Raw genomic sequence first — 23,027 nt, 5'->3', positions numbered from 1 at the left:
GGCTGCGGCCTCTTTGCCCCCTCCCTGCGGGGATTCCCAGCCCTGGGGGAGATCCCCCTGAGCCTCCTCTTCTCCAGGCTGAGCAGTCCCAGCTCTCCCGGCCTCTGCACACAGGAGGGGTGATCCAGGCCCTTCCTCCCCTGGGTGGCCCTACATGGACTCTCCCCAACACTGAGCAGCGGGGAAGCATCACCTCTCTTGACCTCCTGGTGATGCTTTGCCAAACGCAGCCCAGGACACCATCAGCCTCCTTAGCAGCAGGGGCTCATTAGTGCAGGGCTCGGCACTTCTCCGTGTTGGCCTTCAGCAGGTTCCTGTCAGCCCGTTTCTCCAGCCTGTCGATGTCCCTTGGGATGGCAGCACGGCCCTCTGGTGAATCTGCCACTGCCCTGTTTTGTGTCACATGCAAACATCTGAGGGCACGCTTGGCCCCACCATCACCATTAGCTGTTAAACAGGGCTGGACCCAGTACTGACCCAATGAGACCCATCACCACCTTCCGGGCTCGGTCATTTCGGTGACACAGCTTACAATGGGTTAAATTTTATTTAGCACAAACACCATTCTTTCACCTTAATATTCTGGCAGTGGAAAAACACACCAGTAAAAGTTCCCGTCCCGTAAGGAACTGTGCATACGTTACCTTGACCTGATGTGAGCACGTAAGGTGGGACTGGGCGCATCTTTGATGTAAAGCTTGTGGCAGCCAGTAAGTTTGGATTCCCACGTTGTTCTATCATTGATTCCTAGAAATGAGCTGAGAAGTATCACCTCTGTCACTCGTGCTCTTTTTTTTTTTTTTAATGGTACCTTAGTAAGTTGGAGAGCATATGAGTGTGAGTCAATAACCCAACAGAAACTTGGTGGAAGTGCTCAAGTGTACGCTGTCCTGCAGGATACCCGCGGGATAAATTTAATTGGAGATGGTTTGGTGGTGAGCTGGGTCCTCGAAGGAAAGCACCTGCCTGGACTTCTTCGCATAGAAAGTGGAAGCAGCAATGGCAGAGCTACAACCAAATGGCAGTCGTCATTTTGAAACATTTAGACATTTTTTCCAACCAAGTTGGAATTTGTAATGGTTGGCTTGACTCACTTCATTGCCCACTTTCTCAAGAGAATTCCTCCTTCCCGGGAGGGTACAAAATTTACTGATTACACTAAATTCTGTTCTGTATTTGCTTTTTTATTATTCCTCGGATTCTGCAAAACTTTTCAAATTGCTCCAGGGCAGGCGATGCTGGGAGTTGCCTGCCATATCGCTGGGGCACCACGAGCTGGTCAGTCCCCCAGCTCCCTTCTGGACATGCAAGGCACAGTGAGCTCTCGTGTGTTATAACACACCAGTGGATTCCCACAGCAGAAAGGGGGCTGGAGGGAAAGGAACCAAAAGGTAAGGTAATGCAGCCACTGAGTCCTTCAAGTACCTAAAGTTTATGTGACAGAAGAAATCCTTCCTCATGTCCAATCTGAACATCCCTGGAAAGACTTGAGACCGTTGACGCAACTTAAGACTGTTTGGAACAACCTGGAACTGTATTGTATTTTCTTTATTTTAATCATTTTTCCCTCCTTTATAGTTGGATTTCATCCTGTATTTCTTTATTCAATGTTGGAAAGTTCCCTCTTGTTCTCAGTGTCTCTTCTGGGGATGTGTCCTTTGTTTGCCACCTGAAACGTTCATGGATCTGCTGATACTGGCAAGGGGAGAGCCCAACAAGAAACACCTTCCTGCTCTTTGTGTTGTGTTGTCCCCCCTGTCCTGGAAAGATTCTTTGGGTATTGATTTCAACACAGTAATTCCTGAGGGGTTTCACTCTTTCAGGAAGTATAGTCACTACATTCTTACATATTTTGCTGCCACTGCTCATAACACAGTATAATCAATTAAGAACAGATGTCTAAATAAACCTATTGTGATTGATACTGTGCTAAGACTTAAAAAAGAACAACCTTTTAGCTTGGCCTTGGTACTGTGTTCTCCTTCCCTAAATAATTCCCAAACATTTCTCATTTCCCTGTGTAGTTGAACCTCATGACTTGAAGACTCCACCCTAAGATGCAGTATGTGAGGAATTAGAAGCCACAGAGCAAAGAATGATGCCAGAGTAATTGCATCCCACCTTGCGTGCAAACAAGGGTTGTAAATTCTCTTCTGACTTTTGGGGAGCTTCTCTCCACAGCAGGCTGCTCCCCCTTTTTAACCTATTTTGGCTAATATCCAGTGGTAATGCTCACAGATTACCCGGTTAACCTGAGCGGAGCGAGGCCGACGTGCTTTCGTCCGTCTCTGGAAGGGATAAGGCTAACGTATGTCCAACACAGGATCTGGGTGATACTGGGTTTTGATCCACGGCTGAATTCAGTGCCAGAAAGCAGCCAAAGCGGGTTAGAAGTCCTGTTTGAGACCACAACAGAGCGTTCGTAACTTTGAATAATTCAAGAGAAATAAGTTTGTTCCCAGATTGCTGGAAAGTGTTATTGAATATTCATTGGGAAACAAGCTGGGAACTAGCCAGGAGGGGGAGGGAGGCTCATTGCCTCTCGCTCCTTCCCTGTGATTTGTGCTGAACCCTTGCCAGGCTTTAACTTTACAAGGTTTATTTTTATTGATTTTCAACAATAAACAGTGGGAGTATCTACAATAAAAGATTTACAGTGCATCACGAGGAAATACAACTCCCTACCAAATATTATATTGATCTATTCCCAGATGCTACTGAAACAGCATATAAAAGCCCAAATCAAGCCCAGTGATGGAGAACTTCCTCTCTCTAGTGACAGATGCATATGACTGTTATGTCTTCAGAAAACAATAAAAGGGAAGGGAGGGACTCTGCTTCTTTGACCGTATCTTCAACAGCCCAGTTAAATCTGTCAACTCAATGTAATCCACATAAATAAAGAATTGAGAAGCGAGGGAACTGCTAGCGTGGCTGAAGATTCCCACTCTTTGAAGCTGCCATCTCCTGCTGCAGTCAGGCTGTAATTAGTCACAGAAGGCCTGCTTGTGACGAGTAAATGGACGGACCAACAACCCTTTGAATAGCCTGGAACTGGCTGGAGATATGCCTGGAGCCCAGAATGCTCTCAGATGGGTGGGTGGGATGTAAATCACCAGTCATCGCATAAAACACAAATAAATCTGCCTGCCATTTGCAAAAAGGGGGAATGGCAGCCTTCTAGACCATAGCGCAGTTTCTGCTGAAACCACCCCCTGAAGTTTTATCTGCAAGTGTGATCTGACGTGTAAATTTCTCCAAGAGTTCTTACCCCGCTTCTACTCCATTTCCCCTCCGACGCGATGGTTCAGTTAATTGGTGGCTTCTTTCTGGTCAGCAGGATGATGAATGTCGCCCTACAGGCTGGAAACTGTAATGTGTACAAATCTGCTTTGGAGAATGAAGTTGGTGCTTTGCTTTCTAAGCAAGTTCCTGCTACAACAGTCAGCTGAGGGCTTGCTGAAACTGTTCAGAATTAAACATTGCAACATCGTTCCAGCCTGATGCTACGCAGGAAAAAAAGGCAAGAGATGGGAAACATCGAGTCTGGGAACTCAGTTTTCTTTAAGTTTCAAAGGCAGTTTTGCAGCTTTCATTGAGGGCCTTCTGAAAAGACTGGTTTATGCTTCCCAACCCCCAGTGATAACTAAACTGGGTAATAAAAGTAAATACAGACAAAGCATTTCGTTTACAACGCTGCATCCAACAGCAAACAGTACGCGACACACGTTGAGCCTTCCATCTTTAATCTTTGCATCTTTTTGCAATGTCTTCAGCTTGCTCCTTGGCCTGGCCACTGGTGGAACACGGGAACATGTGATGCTCTAGAGGGGGGGCTGAGACCCACAGAAGAGAGCAAACACAAATAATTTCCCCTTTGAGAGGAGTAAAGGCATAACACATGGCTGGAGAGCGTCAGTGCCTTTGGGGAACCAGACACAAATTGCTGAATCCAAGGGAGGACAGTTAACAGCTGTCAAATTTTAACAACATCAGATAGAGAAAAGCAAAAGATCTGATGGGGCGAATGAATGGGCAGGTGACAGCTGCTACAGGAACTTGGAAGAGGCACAGAATGACTTGGGTGGGAGAGTTAGACATTAATGAGACTTCAGGAACATTTTTCTGCCACTTTGCTAGGTAGGTAGATCTGTAGAACATCTGACAAATTTTGCACATCCAAGCATTTCTCTCTCGGGTCAGTTCTGTACCTGCACTAGGAGGTGAACCATTGCAGGATCCAAACCTTAGGTGGGTTAATCATCTTGGTATCTCACATCTGGAAGCAGAAGCTGAGTTTTTGGTGGCTGCATAGACAAGTGCTGAAGCTACCACCTCTGCCTTGGCAGCACCAGCACAGTAAGCCTCCACTGGACTGGACACCTCCTCTCGGAGGCCTTTACTTCAATTCCACGTGCAGTACGGAAAGCAGTAACCCTGTCAGCAAATTCCTAAATGGGGAATCTTTGGATTGGTAAAGCAGAACCTGCAAACGGTTGCCTGTCACCATTCGGTAAGAGCTTTCTGAAATATGATAACGCAATCCAGAGCTAAGTGCTCCTCATATGGAGTCCTGAAACCTGTACGGATACATGTGGAAAAGGATGGATACAAGATCAACTTTTTGCTAGACTCAGCTTTCATTTCAGAGATTTTCCAGAAAAGGTTCTGCAGGAAAATGCAATTCCAGGTAGAGGGACACTTGTGCGACTTCTCCATTGGGTACAGCACGTCCTGTATGCTGTGCCTCAGCACTCTGTTGTGCTTAGCTATTGAAAGCCTGACACGCTCTCACTGAACTCATCTTGCACAGGAGGCTACAACTCTCACTATGAAGATCACGTAGCTCCTTCAAGCTGTGTGGTAGTGTGGAAATAAGCGTTTTGAAAACTCAAAGCAAGGCGTTTTACCTGGTGTTGAAAAACTACTAGCTGAAAATATTATTGTCTGATCTTTTAGATGTACATATTTGCATCTCTGGAGATCCAGGACAGGCCAAAGTGGATGCTGTATTGGAACTGAGTCATTAACTCAACAGTTTTCCCCTCCCTCTTTAAAAGATGAAGTGGGATTTCTCTTCTCTTCCATAGGAAAAGGGACGTTACTAATTATCTATATTAAAATGCCCTGGAAGAGAATGGAGTCAATGAGTAACTAAAATAGACTGTGCAAGCCTGTCTCTCTGATGCCTGGCACTAACCTGTTACAAAACCACTTCAGTGGTTGGAAGGAAGAAGGCAGAACTTGAAAACTTCCAGATCAAAGAGTCAGATGCTCTGCCGTGTTGATGAAAGAAGCAGGTGAACCACTAAACACGAGGAAGAGGTTTTTCTTTTTTCTCTTGAGATCTTGTGTAGCTCTGCTGGAAGGCATGTAGGTCTGGGCAGTTGAAAAGCCTGTGCTGTGATGCCTGTTCTTGGGAACTGGTATTTACTCCCAGGGCCCTAAGAATAGTGTGCAGGACCTTGTCTATACTAAACAGATCACAAAACATTTAATAGCTGCTTGTAATTCAAAAAGCCCATAAAGAAGTTGTCTTTATAAAGAGGTCTGTCTCTGGAAAAGCAATTGCTATAAACGGTCTTGACTGCACCAGATCTAAATTCCTCCCTAGGTGCCTGTGGCAATTCTTAGCACCACTTTAAATTATTGATTACACCTATTCATTAACAATATCCTGTTGGGCTCGCATACTTGGGTAGTTTGGTACCCTCACTTACAGAAGGGTAGCTCTTTCTGCAGCAGATACAGAAGTTACAAAAGTTACTCTTCCTCCACCCCATCAATTTTTGCTGTTATTGGACTGCCTTCCTTCCAGTGAAGGCTGTCCCAAGACCATATTCTGGTCTGACAGCACTTAGCATGACACATCAACAACAGGCAGTCTTTGAAAGCTGAAGTTAAATATCATAGAATGACTTAGGTTGGAAGCAACCTCAAAGATCATCTAGTTCCAACCCCCTTGCCACAGACAGGGATGCCACTCACTAGATCGGGTTGCCCAGGGCCTCATCTACATGTCTAGATGGTACCTCAAGGATCCTTGCCATTTAATAACTGCTCATGAGCATACAGAGGTGCTGAAAAATGCAGTGAAAGTCTCTGTAAGTCTCTGTTTCTCTATAAGCAACCCTACTGTGAATGAACCACATCTGATGCCTCGACCTAGTGTGGGATGTCCACCTAAAGAGAACCTTACAGAAGGATCCCTCTATTCTCTTCTAATTCTGACAGAGCACAGAAATATTTTCTATAGAATTAGTCCTACACGGTATTGGAGACTTACAGGAAATTATCTCAGTACCAGCAGAGCACGGAATGGTTCAGTCAATGCTGAAGGCTGGACATCCACAGAGTGTCATAAGGGCCAATTCTGAGCCTGATTTGATAATGGACTGCTGGATTGCTCCATCAGCTTTCAACTGAAGGATCCAAAGGTGACTCAGCTTCATCAGAATTAATTTCAGTATCACTGCCACTGGTGATTTCTGCTTCAGCAACACAACTGGTAAAGGATCCAGGAACTGCAGAGCACGTGCTATGAAATACCCAAGGTAGTTCAAAGTCTGCAGCATAACGCAGCCTGGTGTTCCCAGGTTTGAGCTACATACAATGAGAAAGTGAGGATCTGCTTTGCAAATATTCTGCTCCTTGTCACCCTCTATTCAAGGTCTAGCTGTGTTAGGAGACACACTGACAGCCTACATCAAGAAGTGGAAGAAGCAAAAGATTCTTCTGGTCTTTCTCAGTGTTTCCGCTCAAGCAAACTAGAACCAGAGACAAGGTGCCTCTATCACTTGTGACACTTTGAGGCAAGAGGTTTTGCTTGCTCAGCCTTCTTAGAAGATTCAGGTAATGCTCATCAAACCAAGTAAATGGTATCTTACATGGATGGTCCTAACACCACATTACACAGGAACTTTCTGCGTGTGCTCATTCATGGGGTATGTGCTGATACAAAATTCCTCCTGGACTAAAACAGTTCCTCCAATAGAAAAACAGAAATGCTACAATTTCCAAAACTAAAACCAATCTTAGCAGCTAAATGCCAATTAGCTATAAATTAGTGAATAACAGATGGCTACCTGATATACCACAGGCTAATGAAAAGCTGTACTGATAGTCACTGGCAGTCTGGAGGAACAAACACTGCTCTTCCGCAGAGCTGTTGCTTCCACGTGTACTGCAGAAGAACACACTCCTGTACCTGTAGAGGATGAAGAAAGGAACAGCAAATATAAATAAAATACAGGATTTGTTTTTAATATAGAGGGTGATGAAGAAATTCCTATCCCAAGGGCACGCTTTATGTGGAAATGAGAGTAGCTTCACTAGGCCTGGAAGTCTCAAAGGAAGAGTCTATTGGCAGCTTGAAAAACTCAGCCACTATAAATCACCAGGAACAGATGCTGTTCTCGCAAGAACTCTGAAATCAATGTAAAAATTAGAGATACAGATGATGTCAATTACCTCTAAAAATACCCACTGCTCTAGACTGGGTATCTGCTCATACCTAAACACTTCGAGAAAGAGGTGCAGCTTTAGAGGAAACTGACTGACAAATGCTTTCACAGATGAAGGCAGCGCCTTTCAAAAGTGACTTACTTTATTTCTGAAGAAGCATAAAACAATGGGATCACACTACCACAGCTCTGCCAAATACACTGTACGTTTTAAGCTACTAGAATTGCTTGAAAGAAATACAAGTTACACAGATGCTCCAAGAGCCTTGGGGGGATTCTTCAAGTTTAATCATCATTTGGAAATTAAGTAACCAACCACACCTCCGAGGAGGAATAAAAGGCTGTAATTTTTCTGACCATGATACGCTTTTAAATCTTTCACCCAGAACAGGCTCCTGTTGATCCCTAGTTTGGGAGGGAGGTTGTCAGAAATAAAAAAAAAATATTGATGGTAGAGTGAAGAGGTGAATCGTTGCTGGTAGTTGAAGTCAAACTGGTGAAGCTCTTTACCTCTGTTACTTCCCCTCTTGAGCTGCTGTAGAGAAACCAAGAGCATAAAACAATTTAAGGACATCTTTACCCGTGCTCTCTTCAGCAATGTAAAAAACTTTGGCATAACAGATGTCTGTGATCCTATTCATAAATACTTGGCTATCTCAGTGTTCATCTTCTGGAAACATAAGGTACTCCTTTAACAGGGTTTAATGGGGACTATAATTTATTGGATGCTCTTTTTACTATTACTTCAGGAAACATCTTAGGAAGAGAATATGGAACTTGCAAAGAGCTGCACAGTTAGTCCAATAAAAGCAAATTCAACCACCCTTTGAAATCCTACCTGCAGCTTGCTTTCATCTGGTAACAGTAATAGTTATCACTGCCAACAACCTTTGAACAAAACTGTTTTGTGACTTCTATGCTTTTTTGCACATCTCATCGATTTAACAAGGAAGATGGGGAACATCTGTGGACAACTTCCCCTGAGCACTTTTTCAGAAGCTAAAGACATGAACACGAGTCTCCCCCCAGGCTCGTGAAGAACCCCAAACCCAGGTTCTCCATTTCTCTCCCGAGTCTCTTGGCCTTGAAACCACTTCAACCAGTTTCTTAGACTCTTTTGATGGATTTTAGCAGGTCACGCCAACTTTTAGAGCAGCTCACTGGACTTTGTGACCTTTGGCCTGTCCCTGTCTTTCCAATTCCTCCTCTTCAATCACAGCACGTATTTCTACTCTGTTGTTTCTGTCAACTGTTTTATCTGATTACAATTAATCTTTTAGTGTGTACCAAAGAGGAAAGGGAGAAATAGAGTCCTTGAACACTTTGGCTTTCTCAGCATCATGTTAGTCTTCTGTCCTATGCCGCTGAAGACTAACTCTCACATCAGACTCTCCACTACTGTTACAGGTATGGATTTTTAGCCACAAATAAATAATTTTTAGCCACAAATCCAATTCTTCAAGTGAAGATAAGTTTTTATAACATTGGCCACATCTGATACAGAAAGGAGTCATCTCTGTGTTGTCTAACTTGGGGCAGAAGATCCTGTCTTTGAAACAGTTGTTCCTGGAAACTTTCCTTGGGTCACCTGTTGTCCTGGGAAACTTCCTCAGGTCACCCACTTCTACCCTAAACTAGACCTTTTAAGCACGGATACACCATTAAATTCCAGACAATATCTGCTTGCTTACAGACATACAGTAGCTATCGTCACAGGGATGTACAGTGACATTACAAGGCAGGTTTTAGGTTTCCTTCACAGACAGTTAATACCTAGTACTACATGTCCTTCAGCTTTCCCATATTTTAGGCACTTATTTCTTTCGAAGAACAAGGCTTTTGGTGTTGTGACACAGGAAAACACAAACTGGAAGCAAGCAGCTAGTTGCACAACTTCAGCCACATACAAAAGAAGAGACTAAAGTAAAGCACGCACGAATAACTAAAACACAAGCCTCTTGGTAAAACTGTACCTGGTTAAACTGCAGAAACTTTCATAGACAGACCTAGAAGAGTCACAGTCATTAAATAAGGCTGGAGCCTCTTATTAGTTCACTGATAGCTTTTTAAAACTTAACTTTGCAAACCATTACCTGCATTCTTGACAGAAGTTGATCTAAAGGCTTTGCATTAGACAGGCTGTGAATGTGATTAAGTATGCTAGCCTTAAGTTTTGATGACAAGGACAAAGTACCAGTCTAAATTTTCACTGCAGCTCTCTAAAAATAGGTTTCTACAAAAACATTCAGAAACTGAACACAGATACTCTTGATACTCTCTATAACCAAGCTTTGGCATTGATCTTATTCAGAAAAGGGATAAAACTCAATTCAGAGTTTTTTTTTTTATACACACTTTTATTCCCCTTTCCATTTTTACTATCTAAGATATGGGATTCAAAAAATAGCTTCAGTGCAGTGAATAGTTGAATTTGAGCACAATTCATTTCTGGAGCCTTTACAACAGAACAATACAGCCAACAGGGGGCTGTCTGGCTACACGATGTTGTTAAATCTTCCGCAAAATCCTTTTTCTGACTGTACAACCTACCACTCAGGCAAGCCCCCTTTCTAAATGACCTGTGACAACTAGTTGTAACAGATTTTATGAATCCCAAACTGTAGCCCTTTTCCATCTTTGGATGACACTACTGGAAATTTCTTGCTTTTATGTCTGAAGTTTCATTATACATGCATATATACATAGATATGTTAGCTTTTTTTACTGATATGTCTGAAAACAACACATAGTTTATGGGGAAAGTGGGAGACTTTCACATCGATAATAGGAAAAAGTATCGCAGCCATTTCTATAAAGTACTATAAAGTAAGAAGCAAAGTCTACATGAGCACTTTTGTGTTAGCTTTTATGTGTAGAGTGTAGATACCAGTCTTCTGTTGAAGGAAACAAGTAGAAAAAGATGTTGTTAGCCCCACTGACATTGCTTCTGGGACCTGCCCCCACCCCCCAAATTTCCTACTCCTCACTCCCAGGTGAACCTACAAGTAAATCTAGGAAAGAGCTACTCTGCAGTGAACAGACTTGCAAATACTTCCTAGAAGACTAAGGACACTAAGTCAACAAGCAGAAGTACACAAAGAGCAAATATTTCATTATCCTTTTATAGCTGCAGTCATTTTCTGCACTGCTTGTACTGTGATAAGTAATAGCAACATGTGCTAACAGATGTAGATCACTACACTGGGCAATTTTTACTATATTGTCTGTATCCATGTATAAAAACATCCTTGTAGTGATGTACATGCAAAAGAAACTGCTCAGTGTAAAACAAAATTATGCTCTGTGATAACAAACAATTGCTTTAGAATTCAGACTGAGATGTGTGTTTTTTATTTCTACAAGTTAAATTTAGATATGGAAGAAATATTCATGGCTCATTAGCTAGCTAGGAGTTGGACTTGATGATCCTTGTGGGTCCCTTCCAACTTGGGGTATTTTGATATGATTCTAGTAAATCAGAAATCATTGTGTAGCAACACAGTATTGAAGTCAACAGGTATACCTTCAGGTGACCAGGAATGTCATCAAATCCCACGTTTCTGAATTAACTGAAGTACAGGAAAATAAAGTGGTATTTGGCAGAGATAGAGATGTTCTTTTCCCTGAAACCATGTCAAAGGTACTGAAATACCACACTTGGATGTAACTTCCTCAAAACAAGAATTTGATTCTACTTTTCTGAATTTCTTTGGAAACTTCCTTTCTCAGCGCTGTAACAGAGATGGCACCTGATGCACAATTTAAGATGACTCAAAGACTCCTATGGCCATTTCACTCGATCTACTTCTGGCATTTCTGTTATGGAACTAAGATCTTAACAGCCATGAAGTTCCACGAAGTTGTGCATTCAGTGTTGATATGCCTAGAAAAGAAAAAAATCCTTGAAAAGCTCTCCTTAGCCTGTATAGCAGGGTTTCTTTCAGGAACAACCTTGTGTTACTCAAGACAGAGCAGGAGGGAACAAAATTAATTCTGAAGGTTCATTACTTTTCCAGTAGATCATATTTGTCTTCTTTGTTCAAACAGTCTCCTCCCAGTTATTAAAGTACACAGTGAACATGGACACTCATGCTAACATCTAAGAGGACAAGAGACAAACTTAATTCTTTTTCTCCAGCTCCTGTCCTTTTCCTTAACCATGAAAGCAGTTATTCTTTTAATTTCTACACTGCATCTATTTATATTTCTCTCTTATATTGCACCTAGAAGACCCAGACCAGATTTTCTGCAAGCTCCTTTGAAGGATTTGAAGAGCAGACAGGCAAAGTCTGTCAAGAACAGATTATGGCTGAGTATTTCTTACATTGGTTTGAGCAATAAACTTGAACTTCTCCAGGCTGTTGTTCTCAAGGGAGCGGGGGGAACTTCTCCTTGGTGCCAGCACTGCTGCTCACAGAGGCAACACATTCAGCTTGCTGAGCTTACCAAACTCTAACCCAATATTACTCAGTGAAACCACCATGGAAACATCAGAGCCAGGCTAATACTGAGGGCAACAGGAAGACTGGCAGCCCTGAACTGGTCTTGCTTCAGAATCACAGAACTGCAGTCACAATATTGACTGCTGACTACTCTAGCTGGTCCAATAATGTAATTCCTGAAGCTTCTTTTTTGCCTGATCCATCCCATGATCCATCTACAGATAAAAACAGCAGAGAAAAGACATTATGGTTGTATTATTCCTGTCTCTTCTTCTGAGCTAAGAGAGTCAGCATTTATCTAGTCAGCACTGGATACATGCTACTATACTCAAATCGTAATTTCAGAAATTTTGAATACAGGGATCAAATTTTATATTAGGAAACAGAAGCAGTATTAGATAAGTTTCATTTGGTTTATTAACATGGGACTATTACAAGCAAGTCAGATTTTGAAGAATAGAGCTGTACCTAAGAGATACTTAATAACTTCCTACAGAAATAAACTGTTTAGAGTGAAGCAAGTACTGACCAAGTGATACTAAGTCCTTCACAGACAGACATGAGCAACATCGCTCATGCCACTGCATTTTTTCCATCATTTTTTCTCATTTCTAACTATAGGTAAATGTTTTCTGATATATACTTAAAACTGTCGGCTCAGAAACTCAGATAGAAACATATTCCAGACATTGATTTTTTTTCTCCAAATAAGTTTCAAACTTTGTTTGTTCATTTGTTTTAAAGAATTGCTGCTTTGAGTTAAACTGTGGTAAAATAGTAGCACACCACTTCAGATTTATTGCTATAAATCTTGTGACTTTTACGATAGGAGGTGGTAACGAGGAACATGAAGGGAGTCTAAACATTTCACTGATTATTGCTACTGCTGCTACTCGACCGGGAGAGACTTCCCCAAACGACGGTATCTTGTTGAGTATTACAGAAAAACACAGATTTTCAGTTCTCTATATCTGAATATTAAACACAGAACCCTTCTCATCCACTCAAGTCTGCGGTACCAAGAAAATAGTTTTTGAAATTTGAAGAGCAGTCTGTAGAAGTCCTGAATACATGACTTGGCATTTTTAATGAAGTGCTGTTTAATACTGTTGTGCCTAAGAACTTAAGTGTTACAATTTAATTAGTTCATTCTTTAATACATATCTTTACAGGTAAATTTATTGTACACGTATAACATACCAAAATTCAGACACAAACATTACCCTCAATATATAAGGGATCTTGCAGAATACTGATGACATTATTTGCGAAATTATATTCCAAAAATGGGATGACGAAATGTTCAGTTATACCTATACAAGCGAAATGAATCAGTGACAAGATAGGACACAGATCAGAATACTTTAAAGTACACAGGAAGGGACAAATAGACTATGAACCAGCAACATGGATATCCTGTTTCTTACCTTGAACTGGTAAGGATATGCACAATACTCACCTCTTCAGACCAAGATTAATAAATGCCACAGAAAATTCGATGAGGAAATGCATCGCTGTAGCACAGCCACTAAACGAAACTTTGTAATAATAAAAAAAAACACACAGAAAACCAGCCCTTCAGTGCCTATCATCTCCATTTTAAATGTGACGTGGAGATACAGAAACTATAGTAGCACCCAGCAGTTCGAGGTATCCCATATAAGATATTTAGGAGACTGCAAGCATACATGACATTACATAACATTTTAATTCAAGTTACAACACTGAAGCAGCTCAGCTGCAATATGGAAAGCCAGCGTCTCCATCAGACATGAGGATCTTAAAGCCTCTTAAAGCTACCTCTGAAGTGAGGAAGGCAAGTACTATGAAATCAGTGTCCTAGTAACTTGGTGAGCATCACACAAATAAAAGCAGAAAAATAAACATCACATCCAATTCCTCAGATTTCTCATTTGATGTAACCATGAAGACGTGGTTTCCTCTACTTGCAGACTTTGGTCCATTCCCCACAGAATTTTCAGCCTGTTTCTGCAGCACCTGTAGCAGCGTCGAGCTTCTTGCACAGCCTCCAAACACCTTACCTGACTCAGCACCATACCAGGCCAGTCCTCCCGTTAGGACTGGATATTCCCTACGATCATGAAGACTGCTTCACAGTAGACTAACACAAGGGGGCAAATTAAGATTGCAGAATCTTAAATCAGGAATTACATAAATCCTCAGCGTTTCATTTTGCAATCTGCATATTCTTTTTATTTTTTAACAGTTAATTTATCAGTGGGTTTCTTTCCTTCTCAAAAGCATTTCCTCCTTTGAATTCCGTTTCCCCTATTAGTTGAAACATTTTATTTACTTCCACAAAGGGCTACGAAGATAGTCAAACAACTAAAGCATCTTTTAGATGAGGTGGTGAAAGCTGAGACTCTTCAGCCTATAGAAGAAAAGGCTCAGGGTTTGTGTGTGTGTGGGGTGGTTATCAAAGTTTAGAAGTGCCTGCAGATGGGGTGAGGGAGAGCAGAAGAATCAGGCTCTAAGTGGTGGTGCCCAGTGACAGGACAGGAGGCAACAAGCACAAAGCAAACTGCAGGAAATTAATCTGAACAGGACAGATTAATTCTCCGTCCTTGAAGATACTAAAAAACTGACTGGATACAGCCCTGAGAAACCTGCTCTACCTGACCCTGCTTAGACTAGATGATCTCCAGAGACCCCTTCTAACCTCAGCTACTCTCTGACTTTTGGGGTTGTTGCTCAGGACCAAAGTTTGCAAAGTAGCCAAGAGCATTAATAAAGTTGCCCTCTTTTGCATGCGACAGGATGAGAGGGAAATGAAGTCGACAGTGATTTCACAGCAAAAGCTGCTAAAGTCAGAAGGCTGTGCAGACTTAAGTGCTAAGCATTCTAGTAAACATTAGGAACAATCTGAGGTGCAAGCCCCTTTCCCCAAGACTGACTTACACTTTCTTTGCAGGATCAGGCAGGACCCCGTCTGTCAGGCTGCTGCTTCTTCCACCTTCACAAAGCAAACCCCCTAGATCTTCGCCCAACCTGTATTTGTCCTCCCAGTTTTCCACTTATCAGATATCTCCTCTCTCCTAAGAGCTCCCAGCTCCAGTCTTTCAACACTGCATTTTCAGACACGCTCCTCTCCCCAGTTATCTACACTCACACAGCAACTAGTTGCAGTTTAATTTCAAGCAGGCCTCTCTCTTATATCCCTTATATGAGTTAAGCATCTTTTCACCCTAGTTTCTAAGCCTATCACAGAAATAAGCACTTGAACTGAAGACAGTGAGCCTTCTTTTCTTAAATCAGACAGATCCATAGGACCCCAGAGCTGCAGAATGCAGGAGAGTTGCGGTCTGCCAAACTCTCATTGCTGCTGCTTCACTCTTCCATCCGCTGCTTTGTGCCAGTACAGGGGTTTGCATGGTGAACCAGAAGGAAGCAGTTTATTTCACCATTCACACGACAATCCCATGCAAATAGACTTACTTGTTGCATGCTCCCAGATCTTTCTGATTGCCTTTTTAGATTTGCATCTACTCCCAGAAGTCCCAGAGAGAAAGCTCAGGTACATTAAAATACTGGATCCACAGGAGCAACAGGATGGATAGCCCTCTGCAAGCAGCACGCTAACAGAATCAGCAACCTTTAAAGGGAGAGGAATACTGGAACAATAATCTTTGTGTTTTATAACCCAGAGTATAGCTTTTCCAAGGGTTTCTGAATTTACAGATGCTGAAATGTATGTGCAGGTCTTTAACAGTGCAGTTAGAGATAAGCAAATACAGTGCTACTTAAAGAAGCTTCCGTGATGAAGCTACTAAACTTCAAGCTAGATGGCAGAAATTCTGAGTAGTTGGCCTCATTTTGTCTACATATCTTGAGACCTATAGCAGGTAAATGGGCATGCAGAAACATTTTATGAAAAGCTATGGGCTATGTAATGCTGGATTGCTTTACTATAGAGAAATGCTCAGGTCTGAATTAATTATGGTATTTCAGTCAACAGTCATTTTACCATTTCAAATCTATAGCAAATGCAGGGAAAAAAACAACCGATTTTCAACTAGTACATATATCAGACTGAAATTCTGTATGGTAAAATAACACAGATTTATGAATTATAACTTGGATTCATGTTCATCTACATCATGTCTGTACCTGTGCCACAGCACCAGCAGCAGGCCTCTGAAGCCTGAAGTCAAAACAAATCCCCAGTGCAGTTAATCCATTTAAAACATCTATATGATGGATAAACTTAAAGTTGTAAGACATTTATTTCCAGAAGGCATGTGTATTTCAATGCTAAAATATAACAGGGCTAATAAAATAAGATTTGCAAGTGATACTGAGTCATGATAGTGAAGAAAATAAAATCTTAAAAGGAAACACACTTTCAGATCTTGACTGTATCTAAAATTAGTGACATTTACATAACCATTAGTCTACGCTTGACTCACCACACAGTTCTTGCGTGCAGCTTTTAAAAGGAAAGGAACCCAAGTAATTTCCATTCTCACTGCAGCAATATCAATCATCTCAATTCATTGAGATTCCCCTACAAAAGAAACATGGTAGTGGAAGACGAGAAAAGAATCAGTAAATTCACAGCCAGTTATGCAGCTTAAACTTCTAACCCTAAAATTGTTACCTGTCTGTAGTTTAAGAAATAAATTTAGAAGAGAATGTCTGATTTAAGACATGAAATAAAGATCTGAGTAAGTTCTGTTAATAATTCTGGAAGGCACTTCTGCTTTGTGTGCTCCCTTTGCTGAAAATGTGACAAAACATTTCCCAGTTTCCATCCACTAAGAGAAGGCTGAAGGTTAACAAAGCTTTGAGTTTTAATAAAGATACATTGACATTTGAAGTACCATAGTTTATACAGTAATATATACAGAAACACACTTACCAAAGCACTGCTATACAGGTGTAGGTTGAGCTGACTCCTTTATTATATGCAGCTTCCATGTAAAGCAAAGCATTCAAGATTAAATATGCACCTATCCTACAGTTACCTTCAGATATTCCGAGATCCTCTATACTGTTACTGAACAGATGAAAACATGAACAACAGCCAAGAAAAAACAATCAACATATAAACAGCAACGCTTCAGAAAAAATACGTCAAACATCCTCTCTCATGACTCACATGCAGAAGTGGCTAGCCTTACTTCAGCAGCACAGTTAATACTGGAGATATTTACAGTCTTAACACCAATATTTACGTGCTGCTAGAGTATGACAGACATCAGCATCACAAGATTGACTAATTCCTAAGTTATATTTCTGTTCGGGATGATGAAATCCTTGTATTTTTGAGGCAGCACAATATGGCCTGCACCTTTTCAAAACCCACAAACCATTATGTGCTGCTACGTTATGCCAAGGTGTCTACCGTACTTCAAGGAAACAGAAACATGTTGAAAGCTGAATGGAGAACTTTTTTAACACCCGTTTTTGGGTATTGACATGAGTACAAACTACAAAGTGCTTATAAAACATTTGTTAATTGCCAAGATGTTTATTTACAGTGCAGCTCTACACTTCATTGTTAAGTGTGGATAATACCTTAGTTGGACACAAAACAGAAACAGGACAACTGCATCTGATTTGAGGGACTGAAGATTATGCAGAGATTTACTTTAAAAAAAAACAAACACAACAGAATACCACCACCACGCACTTTGTTATTTTCTCATCTGACTTTTGGTCATCTGAAACACAGCTTTCACCTGCAAAGGAATAACAGCCGATTTCAAAACAAGCTCCTGTCAAGTACTGTATCAGTCCCTCAAACCATTTGTTACCTTTTATGGGTTACCTTTTCCACTGTCTCTGTGCAGAGAGGTTTACAACTGTTTATTAAGTAATTCTGGAGGGAAAATCAGATTGTTAGCAGTAACAGTAGCTTGTAGCAGTCCATATGCCTCCAGCCTAAACTAACCAGGCTATTTTATTGGAAGATGTAGGTGAGGGACTTGGACTTCACATCTCTCCCGTGCATCTTTTTCTTACACAAAATCTTAGCAGCATTTTCAATATGTACAGTACTTTTACTGGTTCCTTAGATAACACAAATGACATTCTTACACCAAATTATTAGAAGAAAAGCTACTTACATAGACCAGATCCAAGTGTTCCCTTCCACTGTAAGGAGTTTTCTAATGAGTTCATGGGATAAAATAATTTTCTTAAATTAACAGGGCTATCTGTAAGAACAGAACAGTTCAGCAGACCACGAATGGGGAAAGCTTGTGGCATTTTCCTCTTCTTTTCTGTGTTTGCTCTTACAGTAACACTGCAGGATGGTCTCTGCTAGAAGGGTCAGTTGGTAAAGAAGTGTCAACTAAAACAAGATTTAAAACAAGATTTGCCAGTGAAAGTATATAGGAACCTGCAGCAACACAAGTTTTTATACAGCTATCTAGCTATTGATATTTTAGGGACTGCATAAGAGTCACTTCCAGTATGTTTTATATGTATACAACTATATCCACACTTATTTTCTCCTCTTAATACTTAACTTTTTGGTTTTGTTTTTAAATTAGACAGCTATAACAGGCAAACTAGATTATATAGACCCAATTTACCCAGTAGCTTGGTGAAGTGAAATCTGAATATAAAGGCAAAACAAACTTAAGTGCAAAGGTATGCCGTGACAGTCTCCCCTCTAAAGAAACTATGCTGGACATAATCCAAGAGAAGGGGTGAAGAAAAACATCCCAAGTTTGTCTGTGTACACACACACAGTATGGAAGATGAAGATAAGGAAAGCATGGATGCAAGCGAAGATGCTAGTCAGCAATAAGATTTGTTTACAGTTCTCTGGAAAAAAGATTATGAAAGATGTTCAACAAGAGCGAGTGCTGCCTCTTACTTGTAGATTTACCTGAAAATATCAAAGAGAAATGATTTAAATAAAACAGCTGCAACATTTAATACTTTTGGAAGAATTCTCACTTACATGTCCAGGCCAAGTTCTTAATTTGTAAGCTACGTGTGCTTAACTAGATACCGTTGTTTCAATTGCCTAGTTGTTTTTAGTTTTCTAGCTTAAGCATAGAGGGTTTTTTTTGTTTTTTTTTTGGTTTTGCCCCTGCTCTATAAGCAAATCCCTCTAAAATTAAACTATACACACCATGAAACAAAGACTTGGCAGAACTATTAATGCTATCTTCACCATAAGTACATGAGTAGGAGAACTTGCAGGTAATTTCCCTTCCTCCCCAGACATGAATACAAAAACTCACATGCGTTACAGGACTGTATTTTTTTTTTTTTTAAACTTATACTAGCAAAAGTACCTCCAAACAAGAAGTAAATTTAAAAACAAACAAAAAATTGGGAGTATTTTCTACTTTCCTATTAAAAATATGCTTCTGCTCTCCTTACAGAGAAAATAAATTAAAGTTGAAGACCTCATATGTGAGAGAAAGGGTTGAGGAACAGGAAAAGGATGAAAGGAGGAAAACTAAGATAAAAACACATACAGATAACTAAGCCAGATAGCTAGTGAAATACGGGAGTGTCTGCACAAAGCTTTGAACCTCTGTGCTTTTGGTCATAAAGCTTACACAGCCATGCCATCAAGTGCTTCTCCTACCTCTGTCTTTACGTCCTAAATTGTTGTTGGGGGTGGCAGGATAATTACAGGGGAGACCCCAATAAAAGCTGGGAAACTTGCATACAGCCAGCTCCATTCGATCCCAAATCCATCAACGTAAGAGCTCTGCTGAGGAAGATGGAAGAGCTCTGAAGCAGCAGAAGTTCAGTTCCACAGAAGCAGGCTCTCTATGCTGCATATACACAGAAGTCAGGAATGCTGATAGAAAAGCAATTAAATGGCTTAAAAATAAATAAAAAGGGGTGCAGGGGAAGGAGCTTTCCTTGGTTTCACTGTTTCTTAGTTGATTTATCGAACAGCCTAATATAAAATACCATGGTCAGCTTCTATTAGTTTAACGTTAGGAGTTTATGACAATACCAAGCCCAACTCGTTTTCTTTCTGATCCCATGAAAAACAGTTACAGGTGAACCTCCAGCTACTGTAACTACTAATACGCCCCTTTAGTTCTATATAACATTATATTAACGGAGTTACTACTAACCAGCAATCTGACAGTTTGGTGATTTGGAATAAAACAAATCAAGGCCTTTCTATTAAGTAGAAAGTATCATCTCACACATCTAGGACTGTGACACAAGCTTAAACATTTACTTAGGGCATTGTGCTCGTATACCATCACCACTTTCCTGATGTTTCTTGGCCAACACACCTTCCACTTGGGCAGTGTTATACACCACTTACACCCAACCATTCTCCTTTGTTTGTGTTACTTGCTCATGAAAGCAAAGCAACACACATCCACTCTGAAAGCGCAGCTATTGCCTCACTGTGACCCTTTCCCAACCCCATTTCAGTTTAAATCTGGAAATCTGACGCTGAAAGACACTGAAAGGCTCTTAAGAGTTCCTCAGCCTAAAGCATGACACTGTTTTTCCACCAGTGCTACCCCCCCTGCACAGTGATCACAACGTACACCTCCGTATCTGAGTTTTCTCCAGTTTAACCTCTTTAGCTGAAACTGCAGTAAGGCAGGGTTTGCACTGGGAGGCAGGGACGGCACAGTATGAAGTGGGGCAGTGCTGACGAGCATCCTGTGTAACTTACTCTTAAGGACAGACAAGGCATTTTGCAGTCATAACCTTTTTTCTCCTGCAAACCGCAGGTAAATTTGCAAATTTCTCCTTTCAGGGCTCACAATTCAGTGCCACGAATACAGCATTCTGTACAAACACTGACAGTTACTGTTTGCTGCAAATACAGATTTTTACTGAACTAGATCTGGGCTACCAGTGCTCTTACCTCTCTTTCACCACCTCTGTGAAAAAGACAAAATTCAGGAGATACTCTGACCACCCTATTAAGAAACCTAAACATATCTATTCTTAAGCATCAAAACTGCGAAGACCTTAAAGTGTATGTAGCTGAGCCTTGATAATACACTGTTTACTTTTCTCCCCACCAGCTTAAACAATAGTAGTTTCACTTTTTGTCATATGCTTACTCAATGCTGTAATGTTTGTGCTGCAAACACACAGCATTTTCTAACTTTTGCTCATTCTTCAAACTTGCATTTTAAAGGAAATGCGTGTTAAGTATTCTATTATCCTTTTGGTTGCTATTGCTAACGAGCCCTCTTTACCTCTAATTATTAATGTCAGCAGCCTTTAAGTGACATACATATTGTAAAAAGGAAAGATTCAATAGAGATAAAACTTCGAAGTTGTAGCTTAAAGATAAGTGTACTTTTGGCTACTCCTGCTTTCTTATTTGGTTCAGGTACAACATGATGTCACGTCAGTACACTCAGCTTAATTGAGGCTACTTCGTGCTCACATTAAAAAAAGAATGAAGAGAATGAGCTCTATGAGCTCTATACCTTTTCTCCTGAAATAATAGTAAGGTTTTGAACTCAAATTTAAGCACTGACCTAGCATTTTTGATAAGGATTATTATTAAATGACTGTAATCAAGCAATAAATTAACACCACTTCACCCCACAGAGGGGCAAGTCAGTCAAGCTTACACATTCTCCATGTATAAATCTTCCCCTACCTTCTACCAAGCAGCTGAATATTTAAGACTACAATAAATTTGTATTGAAGAGCCACAACGCTTTGAGTAATCCTCTGAACAAAAGGCTGAATACTTGAACAGAGATAACAAGCACTGCTCCACAGTTTTGTTTGTAAATTACGGGTAAAGCCAAGCACACAAACTTTGACAAAAAAAGGGGATTATCTGTTAACTGTTTCATGGCCATGTCAACAATTTTCCCCCACAAAATCACAGCAAAAAACCAAACAACACAGAAACCTTTGCAGTGTAAAATATTACTAGTGCAATTTAAGCAGATAACTGCTGATTACAGAAATTTACTGCTACTAAATTTGGAGAATCTACATCATGTGTCCAGCCATCTCTCCAAGGACCATGAACAAACATATTTAGACTATCTGGAGAACTACTGCATAAGATAAACATAAAATAACAAAGCCAGCTAAAAATAAAAACCAGTATCTACAGCATTAAGAAAGTCTGAAAGTTTAAAAACACACGGAAATTTGGAAATGCAGTTATGGTCTGTCAGCATCAAATTCAGTTCTATATCCTTTCTCCTTTATCTCAGTACTCCAAGCACAGATTATACTAGCCTGACTCGCATGTCCTGTTGTATGAGGTGCACTCTTCCTTCATTGCAGTCACGAAAACAAAAGGAAATAAAACCAGTTATTTGGTAGTGCAATATTAAGGCTCCTGTAGAAATGATGGATAGTAACCAAAATGCTGTGGACTTACATGGAAGGCAAGAAACCAAAAGTTAGTTAAATAACCTGCTAGCAAAAAAAGGGAAGCTGACAGAAATATTATGAAAAGCATGCATTGACAACATACAGAAATATATTTTAGTATTGAGTAGCTTAAAACCAAAATTGAGTAAGACTAACTCCTCACACTTCTTTTCCCAGCTTCTAAAAAGTGTTTTGTCAGATGTTGATGCATTAAATATACTACTATATGAAACATTTTAAAGCAAACTGGTAAAGTCTGACAAGCTTTGGGTCCAAGAGTTTGTAAAAGTTGTATTTCAGAAAAGCTTTCCAGATCCCTCTTTATTGCACTAGTATAGCTTGCACTCAACTTTTAAAAATCTGTCTTCCCTGCACCTTTGGCATGCACACAAGAAGAAAACTGTGAGAACACTTCCAATCTGTACCAGCACTCTTTCTGCTTCAAAGGACACATACAAAATTAAGACAATATTTTCTATGTTCTAGGAAGTGACTTTTATATTTTATTATAGCAGTTTTTAAAACAGCCCTTTCCCCCCCCCCCCCCCCGTTTTAATCACAAAAATATCAATACTTAGTCTGGTGCATCTACCAAAAAAGAAAGGGGCTATCTTGAAATACAACTTCAATTCCTGTAGGTCTTTTAAAAAGGTTTCATAACATCTTTTCAGATGAAAAAATAAAATCAACATACTTATTTTTCTTCAAGTTCTCCAATAAACATGTACTGTTAAATTATTGCTTAGATCATTGTAGTGTTACCTCCAGAAAAGATTATCCTACTGTTACAGTTCAA

General features: G+C 40.5%; 1 long non-coding RNA gene across 3 annotated transcripts in view; it reads right to left on the bottom strand.

Moving 5' to 3' along the window:
• Window positions 1-22,774, bottom strand: part of LOC137852497 (uncharacterized) — a 33,326-nt gene extending 10,552 nt beyond the window's left edge. For 2 of the 3 annotated variants that reach the window (XR_011093887.1, XR_011093890.1), the window contains exon 1: window positions 645-17,052. This is a non-coding gene — a long non-coding RNA (uncharacterized lncRNA). Of the gene's footprint in view, window positions 1-644 lie in introns of all 3 variants that reach the window. The other variant, XR_011093888.1, reaches the window with a different exon arrangement.
• Window positions 22,775-23,027: the final 253 nt, after the last annotated feature.

This window comes from Anas acuta, chromosome 1, assembly GCF_963932015.1.
Source record: "Anas acuta chromosome 1, bAnaAcu1.1, whole genome shotgun sequence".
Lineage (NCBI taxonomy): Eukaryota > Metazoa > Chordata > Aves > Anseriformes > Anatidae > Anas > Anas acuta.
The sequence above is the reverse complement of the archived record's forward strand: the minus strand, read 5'-3'. Positions and strand labels throughout refer to the sequence as shown.